A 9,590-nucleotide genomic window follows, 5' to 3' on the forward strand; every position below is an offset into this window, starting at 1 on the left:
CAATAACAATAAGGGAAGAATGCCCACATATACATGGAAATTGAACAATGCTCTACTCAATGATAACCTGGTCAAGGAAGAAATAAAGAAAGAAATTAAAGACTTTTTAGAATTTAATGAAAATGAAGGTACAACATACCCAAACTTATGGGACACGATGAAAGCTGTGCTAAGGGGAAAACTCATAGCGCTGAGTGCCTGCAGAAAAAAACAGGAAAGAGCATATGTCAGCAGCTTGACAGCACACCTAAAAGCTCTAGAACAAAAAGAAGCAAATACACCCAGGAGGAGTAGAAGGCAGGAAATAATCAAACTCAGAGCTGAAATCAACCAAGTAGAAACAAAAAGGACCATAGAAAGAATCAACAGAACCAAAAGTTGGTTCTTTGAGAAACTCAACAAGATAGATAAACCCTTAGCCAGACTAACGAGAGGACACAGAGAGTGTGTCCAAATTAACAAAATCAGAAATGAAAAGGGAGACATAACTACAGATTCAGAGGAAATTCAAAAAATCATCAGATCTTACTATAAAAACCTATACTCAACAAAACTTGAAAATCTGCAGGAAATGGACAATTTCCTAGACAGATACCAGGTACCGAAGTTAAATCAGGAACAGATAAACCAGTTAAACAACCCCATAACTCCTAAGGAAATAGAAGAAGTCATTAAAGGTCTCCCAACCAAAAAGAGCCCAGGTCCAGACGGGTTTAGTGCAGAATTCTATCAGACCTTCATAGAAGACCTCGTACCAATATTATTCAAACTATTCCACAAAATTGAAACAGATGGAGCACTACCGAACTCCTTCTATGAAGCCACAATTACTCTTATACCTAAATCACACAAAGACCCCAAAAAGAAAGAGAACATCAGGCCAATTCCCCTTATGAATATCAACACAATGATACTTAATAAAACTCTGGCAAACCGAATCCAAGAGCACATCAAAACAATCATCCACCATGATCAAGTAGGCTTCATCCCAGGCATGCAGGGATGGTTTAATATACGGAAAACCATCAACGTGATCCATTATATAAACAAACTGAAAGAACAAAACCACATGATCATTTCATTAGATGCTGAGAAAGCATTTGACAAAATTCAACACCCCTTCATGATAAAAGTCCTGGAAAGAATAGGAATCCAAGGCCCATACCTAAACATAGTAAAAGCCATATACAGCAAACCAGTGGCTAACATTAAACTAAATGGAGAGAAACTTGAAGCAATCCCACTAAAATCAGGGACTAGACAAGGCTGCCTCTCTCCCTACTTATTCAATATAGTTCTTGAAGTTCTAGCCAGAGCAATCAGACAACAAAAAGGAGGTCAAGGGATACAGATCGGAAAAGAAGAAGTCAAAATATCACTATTTGCAGATGATATGATAGTATATTTAAGTGATCCCAAAGTTCCACCAGAGAACTACTAAAGCTGATAAACAACTTCAGCAAAGTGGCTGGGTATAAAATTAACTCAAATAAACCAGTAGCCTTCCTCTACACAAAAGAGAAACAAGCCGAGAAAGAAATTAGGGAAACGACACCCTTCATAATAGACCCAAATAATATAAAAGTACCTCGGTGTGACTTTAACCAAGCAAGTAAAAGATTTGTACAAAGAACTTCAAGACTCTGAAGAAAGAAATTGAAGAAGACCTCAGAAGATGGAAAGATCTCCCATGCTCATGGATTGGCAGGATTAATATAGTAAAAATGGCCATTTTACCAAAAGCGATCTACAGATTCAATGCAATCCCCATCAAAATACCAATCCAATTCTTCAAAGAGTTAGACAGAACAATTTGCAAATTCATCTGGAATAACAAAAAACCCAGGATAGCTAAAACTATCCTCAACAATAAAAAGGACTTCAGGGGAATCGCTATCCCTGAACTCAAGCAGTATTACAGAGCAATAGTGATAAAAAACTGCATGGTATTGGTACAGAGACAGACAGATAGACCAATGGAATAGAATTGAAGACCAGAAATGAACCCACACACCTATGGTCCTTGATTTTTTTTGACAAAGGACTAAACCATCCAATGGAAAAAGATAGCATTTTCAGCAAATGGTGCTGGTTCAACTGGAGGTCAACATGTAGAAGAATGCAGATCGATCCATGCTTATCACCCTGTACAAAGCTTAAGTCCAAGTGGATCAAGGACCTCCACATCAAACCAGACACACTCAAACTAATAGAAGAAAAACTAGGGAAGCATCTGGAACACATGGGCACTGGAAAAAATTTCCTGAACAAAACACCAATGGCTTATGCTCTAAGATCAAGAATCGACAAATGGGATCTCATAAAACTACAAAGCTTCTGTAAGGCAAAGGATACTGTGGTCAGGACAAAACGGCAACCAACAGATTGGGAAAAGATCTTTACCAATCCTACAACAGATAGAGGCCTTATATCCAAAATATACAAAGAACTCAAAAAGTTAGACCGCAGGGGAGACAAATAACCCTATTAAAAATGGGGTTCAGAGCTAAACAAAGAATTCACAGCTGAGGAATGCCGAATGGCTGAGAAACACCTAAAGAAATGTTCAACATCTTTAGTCATCAGGGAAATGCAAATCAAAACAACCCTGAGATTTCACCTCACACCAGTGAGAATGGCTAAGATCAAAAACTCAGGTGACAGCAAATGCTGGCGAGGATGTGGAGAAAGAGGAACACTCCTCCATTGTTGGTGGGGTTGCAGACTGGTACAACCATTCTGGAAATCAGTCTGGAGGTTTCTCAGAAAATTGGACATTGAACTGCCTGAGGATCCAGCTATACCTCTCTTGGGCATATACCCAAAAGATGCCCCAACATATAAAAAAGACACGTGCTCCACTATATTTCATCGCAGCCTTATTTATAATAGCCAGAAGCTGGAAAGAACCCAGATGCCCTTCAACAGAGGAATGGATACAGAAAATGTGGTACATCTACACAATGGAATATTACTCAGCTATCAAAAACAACGAGTTTATGAAATTCGTAGGCAAATGGTTGGAACTGGAAAATATCATCCTGAGTAAGCTAACCCAATCACAGAAAGACATACATGGTATGCACTCACTGATAAGTGGCTATTAGCCCAAATGCTTGAATTACCCTAGTTGCCTAGAACAAATGAAACTCAAGACGGATGATCAAAATGTGAAGGCTTCACTCCTTCTTTAAAAGGGGAACAAGAATACCCTTGGCAGGGAAGAGAGAGGCAAAGATTAAAACAGAGACTGAAGGAACACCCATTCAGAGCCTGCCCCACATGTGGCCCATACATATAGAGCCACCCAATTAGACAAGATGGATGAAGCAAAGAAGTGCAGACCGACAGGAGCCGGATGTAGATCGATCCTGAGAGACACAGCCAGAATACAGCAAATACAGAGGCGAATGCCAGCAGCAAACCACTGAACTGAGAACGGGACCCCCGTTGAAGGAATCAGAGAAAGAACTGGAAGAGCTTGAAGGGGCTCGAGACCCCATATGAACAACAATGCCAAGCAACCAGAGCTTCCAGGGACTAAGCCACTACCCAAAGACTATACATGGACTGACCCTGGACTCTGACCTCATGGGTAGCAATGAATATCCGAGTAAGAGCACCAGTGGAAGGGGAAGCCCTGGGTCCTGCTAAGACTGAACCCCCAGTGAACTAGACTGTTGGGGGGAGGGTGGCAATGGGGGGGGTCGGGAGGAACACCCATAAGGAAGGGGGGGGAAGGGGATGTTTGCCGGAAACCGGGAAAGGAATAACACTCAAAATGTACATAAGAAATACTCAAGTTAATAAAAAAAAAAAAAAAAAAAAAAAAAAAAGAACTAAATCTGACTGTCGTGGTTGCTTTGTGCTGCTGTGATGGGGTATTCGGGACTGGTAATTAATAGAGTCCGTTTCCTTGTTCTGGAGGATGAGAGGTCATCTCCAAATGCTGCCACGTCTGTTGTTTCTGTGGAGGGCCGCTCTGCTTCTGAGGTGGTGCCTCGCTGCCTACTCCAAAGAAGACTGTTTCTGTGTATAGCAAAAGCATAGAAAGCAAAGGGAGCCACATTGTCCCTCAAGCGAGCCCTTTTATAAAGACATTAATCCATTCGTTCATGAGGACAAATCCTTCTGACTTAAAATACCGAACCTGAGGCCCTGCCTCTAAGGCTGTTGAGCTGTGTCTGTAGTGCGTGGGTTTGAGGGACTCAGGTAAAGCAAACACGGCTTTTGCATCATACTGCTTTGAGCCTGGCTACTATCGTGTGTGTGTGTGTGTGTGTGTGTGTGTGTGTGTGTGTGTGTGTGTGTATAAGGAAATGTGCATAGTGACTGAAACCATGGCTACTTTAATTTTTAGTTTACTTGTTAAGCTAGAGCTGAAGACAGACAGACTTGGGAAAGACTAAGATCTTGCTGAAGAGGTATCTGGAGTCCACTAGATGGCAGATGGAGGTAACCATCTTGGCGGGGCCAGATCTCACCTTGAGTCACTAGGCAAACAGCCAGCTCCAAGGTGCAGGAAAGTTGTTGATGACTGTCTTTTTTTCCCCTTCCCCTGTTGTTGTAATAATGTAGTCTGAGGAAAGAAGGGGTTATTTTGTTCAGAGTTGAAGGTAGCACTCCATCATGGCCGGAAAGCCAAGGCCGCAGGAAGCTAAGGCAGCTAGTCAGATTGTATCCCACAATCAAAAGGCAGTGAGTCCTCCATGTCTGCTGCTGCTGCTGTGTTTTCTTTTATTCAGTCCAGCATCCTCTGTTTGAAGATCCGTCTTTGTACATCAAGTAAGATAATCTCCCTGAGGCATGTTCAGAAATCCACTTCTCAGGTCCCAGATCCCATTGAGTTGACCTCACTAACTAACTAACTTCACAGTGAGTGGATGGGTGGGTGAGCGGAGAAACATGAAGGTGCTGAGCAGAGTCTGAATGAAACCCCTAGCCCAGCCCTGGAAGCTGGTGAGGACGGTGTCCTGGGAGAGCGGTTGGGACAGAATGCTCCCAAATGTCTTATACCACGCTTCCTTAACCACTAGAGCAGTTGTCAGAACTCAGTAGGAAAAACCCTTCAGGATCATTTTTGCCTGAAGGCCCTTAGTTCACCAATACAGTTGTTCATCATGTTCCAGTTCCGGTTCCTATGGGGTTTTGCTGAGAGGAAACTTAAAAATGTCTCAGCTTTCTACTTTTGCATCCCTTCTTTTGCAACCTATCCTAACATCCAAGATAACAGTAAAAAACATCAGGTTACTTAGAAACACCAAAATTCAGGGGGAAAGTTTCAGCTGGTGTTCCCAAACTCTGACGAATCTGACCACTTCATAAAAGAGTTTGATGAGCTAGAATCCTGGAGTCGGTAACTGGGGCCTGGAGTGAGGCTTTCCATGTTCCTTTCCTCTCATTCAAACAATTGAAAATACGGGCTCACAGGATCGCAAGAGGAGCAAGATAGTTTTCTTTGTGAGTAAGTCAGAATACAGACTAAAGAGGGACGCGCTTTAAAGACGGACAGCAAGCCACATGAGTGAACGAAAGGCCAGTTACTAGTCAGGGCTTTCTTCTGTTAGCTCCATAGGAAGAGATGCTTCCTGAGAGGCACCGTTTGCTTGATTCTCTATTTGGATTGGTTACGGAGTCATTTCTGTACATTTCTTAGAATGCGTCTGATTTTAATCATATGCATGCCCAGTTATGCATAGGCATATGGTAATAAATAGGGGATTTTTTCCCTACGTCTCCTAAAACAATTTCCTACAGTGTTTCTAATGGAAACAGTTTTGAGTTTTACTGTCTATGCCCCTGAAAACAGTGGAGCTTGAAACGTCCTAGCCTGCATACTCGAATACCTGAGGAATACACTCGAATGTTCTAAATTTGATTATTACTAGGATGGCAAAGCTACCATTGTTCACAGATGGTAGTGTGCAGCCTGCCTGACGCAGGTTCGGGGTTAATGGGGTCCTGAAGCCGCTAGGTGCACGGCCTGAAGAGAGATGCTCGTGCAGGAAGTGAACCAGGCTTCCACGTGTTTCCAAGAGAAGGGTTGACTGACCTAAAGTCAAATGGCGGTCCCACAGTATCAAACTATCTCTGCTTGCCTACCTCAGAATTACATGTCATTTTTCTGTAAATATTTCCAGAAAAAGAAAACTACAATTGAAATTCTTTGTTCCTTAGCAAATTCTTACCTCAGTTAAGCTGTGATTGCTGTATCAACTACAGATCATAATTTTGTCCTTCAAGGTAGAAACATACTTTATTTCAGTCTTCCCAGCATTAAAAAGTAATGTTCAGGCTTAATATTTAGTTTCTAAATTGTTTCATAGAGTGCAGTTTTGTTTTGTGATGGTATCACTTTTTTTTTTTTTTTGGTTGTTCTCTAGCCTTCAGTGTTGTGGGGTTTGTTTGACACGGGACACCAGAAACCTGAGAAGGAGTAGACTCTGATTTTGATTCTTAACTAATCTGTTGCTGTGCCAGATGGGGGATGTCTGAGAAGTGAGGGAATTACAGGGTCAGGACAAAAAAGAAGGTACATGGGTTCAGGACTAACTTGGCTACACGGCTAGGTCCTGACTTTAGCGGGTAAAGAAGCAAGATCAAACGCTAAGTCAGATGGAAAAAGTTTCATCCAAGATGAGATGTGTGAGTTGATCTCGGTAACTGAAACTTCAGTTTTCCATAAAGGAATTGGGTTAAAGGGCATTTATTCTTGATAAGTGTAATATCTGCAAAGACCTGAATCAAGTCTGATATACCATAGTAAGAAGGGCATATTCTGAGTTATGTGGGAAGGAATCTAGGTTTGCAATAAGGTAGGTTTCTGTTATGATTCTGTCATTTAAAATCTCTTTAAAGGGACACAAGGGAAGGTGATCTTTCTTGAGCTTTTTCCTTTGGTAGCGATGGGGAGAATGGACCCAGGACCTCACTTTTGGTTAGGCAGCATTCTAATACCTGACTTCCTCACTCCTGTGGTTTGAAGGGTTAAAGGAGAAAGGGTGCAGCTGTCACTCGTGAGCTCAGTAAACACCAGCTGCTGTGGTGTTGACACATTAGTTAAGGGAGGCTAGGAGCGCTAACACAAGGAAGCTTCTGCCCTTGTGCCTCCTGCTCTAATCTCCATGAGCACATTCATTCTCCACAGTAGATGTTAGTCCACCTCTTCTCAGGCTTTGCCGCCCTCCTATCAGTAAAATAGAGGTTCTTAACTTAGACTTACACTTCCTTGTGACAAGGCAACAACTCTGCTTCGTCATCTCCCCAAACTGAACACTTTCCTACACCCCATTTGCTCTGTGATTTAACAGCTTGGTCTTAACTCTTTAATAACTGCACATATGCTCTAGCCTCCAGACCTTGGTACTGCCCATCCAGACAGACTTATTTCCAATACTTCATGTTTGCTACCACAGACACGTGGGTCCAAACAGCCTATGCCATAGTCATTTATCCTCTATTCCTCATTTGTAAAGAGAATGGGGGGGGCTTGGGAGAGGAAGATCGGGATACAGAACTTGGGAGGGGCTGGAGGGAGCAAAGGAAGGAAGAAAATGATAGTATATTTTAACTAAGTAGGAACCAGTAATAAGGAAAAGTCTTCAGCTGGAGTGTTGGGAAACGAGCTTAATAGAGAAGGAGAAGGAGAGAGGAGGACAAATAACATCAAGGTTATTAGATAAATCCTCAGGGAATCAGTTCATAATTATGTAAAATTATATAATGAATGCGTACCACATCTCCCTTGGGCTAAAATTGTCCCTACAACTTTTTATCTGATAACCACAAAAGTTCCAGTACCAGATATGGGACACCTGCATTTGAGTGGGTGGTCAGGGGAGTTCAAGAGTCTCTCAAAACATATAGACTATTGCTGCTCTTCTCAATTGCCTCCCAAAGTTTGAAGGCAAGACCTATTGCTGAAGACGCTTCACCTGCATGCTTAGGATGCAGGTGGGCTGGATCCTCCTTGTGACCTAATTCCGTGGTACCAGAGCATACTATGCAAGCTGCCCATGAGGAAAGCAATCAATTGTCCTATTCAGCAGTGATGCCTACAAACCACACTACTGGCCAACATGACAAGACATCCCCAAGGTATAATAGTGATCTCTACAAATAGTGACCAATGCAATACAAAAGCTGCCACTTAATACAGTAAGCACTCACGGTCTGCTCAATAGGTGGGAAATCATCCCTTGCACTAGATTTCCCAGGGCAAGTGAGGTCGTGGATCTTAGAAGAGAACCTACTACTGCCTCTTTATTGGATCAGTGTAGTCCCTAACTACTGTCTAAACCTTTTTATTCTTATGCTACAGGTAAGGTTAGCGGTCACCCCCGGCAAAGAAGCTTCTATTTACAGCAGAGACCGTTACAAAAAACCATAACTGGCCATAATGCAGAGAGCAGTGGATCATTGAGTAGTCCAGCCCAAATGAATGCATTGACAGCACAGCTCCAGTGTCTATGGTTCAGGAAAGAGGAAGAGGGAGCAGAAGGTTTGTGAGAAGCAGAGCACCGGAAGTGTGCTGTGAAACTGTGTCTCCCAGAAATGGCTGCCTAAGCCATACCTGAGCAATGGCAAAATCAGGAGATGTGCTGATGTGGAAAAGCTCATTCATGATTCTCTTCCACATGCTTATTGTGCTCACACAAAAGTCTCTAGATTCATCATGAACAGGAGCCCTAAATATTAGTTACTCTTTGTTTCAATGTGGCATACTTTTTAATGTTACTGCTGCGGGTATCGACATCTTGTATGTTTTTTGATTATGGCATTTTGAATTTATGATCTTTTAATGTTTTCAGTTTATTCAATTTAACTACAAAGTAAGCAACATTCAGAGCCCCAATTGTCAAAATCTGGCTTATGGAAGCTCTCTGGAAGGACGAGTGGAGAGGGATGAAAGCTACATATGTTAGTATGGAATTGTAAAGATTATGTAAGATCCAATCATTTATTCACTTAAGCCTACAGAATGCCATCACCGTGATGCTCCCTCTTTGTAATCTGGCCTAACAACGGAGAATTGTAAGAATTTTGTTTTTTAAATAGTCAACTGAAATGAGTACTTTAAATGAAGCAGGCAGAGTGTAGGGACACTTAATCTATCTCAGTACAGTGTAACTATATTGTAGGGTGCTTTGAAAGATAGAGGCAGAAAAATGGCATCTGGGCCATTTGGCAGTTAGATGATAAAGAACAGGAAACCTGAGAAAGGACTTGCAACATTGGAAGCATCAAGGGGCTCCTAGAAAACGTTTGACTACAGCCACTGAACACTTGTTCTTTAAACAGTAATTTCTTGGGTTGAGGGTCTAGCTCGGTCGGTAGGATGCTTGTCAAGCACACACAAAACTCTAGGCATCATCCATAGCACCTAATAAACACCTACCCTGGTGATGCATGCTGCTAATCTCAGGATTTGGGGGTTGAAGCCTTAGGATCCAAAGTTCAGCATCATTCTTGATGACATATCGGGAAGTTTGAGCTCAGTCTGGGCTTCATATAACCCTCAAATCTCTCCATCTCCATCTCCATTTCCAACCCTTCTCTCTCCTCTCACCACCTCTCCTCTCTCTCTCACA

This window comes from Rattus rattus, chromosome 15 (assembly GCF_011064425.1).
Source record: "Rattus rattus isolate New Zealand chromosome 15, Rrattus_CSIRO_v1, whole genome shotgun sequence".
NCBI classification, from domain to species: domain Eukaryota; kingdom Metazoa; phylum Chordata; class Mammalia; order Rodentia; family Muridae; genus Rattus; species Rattus rattus.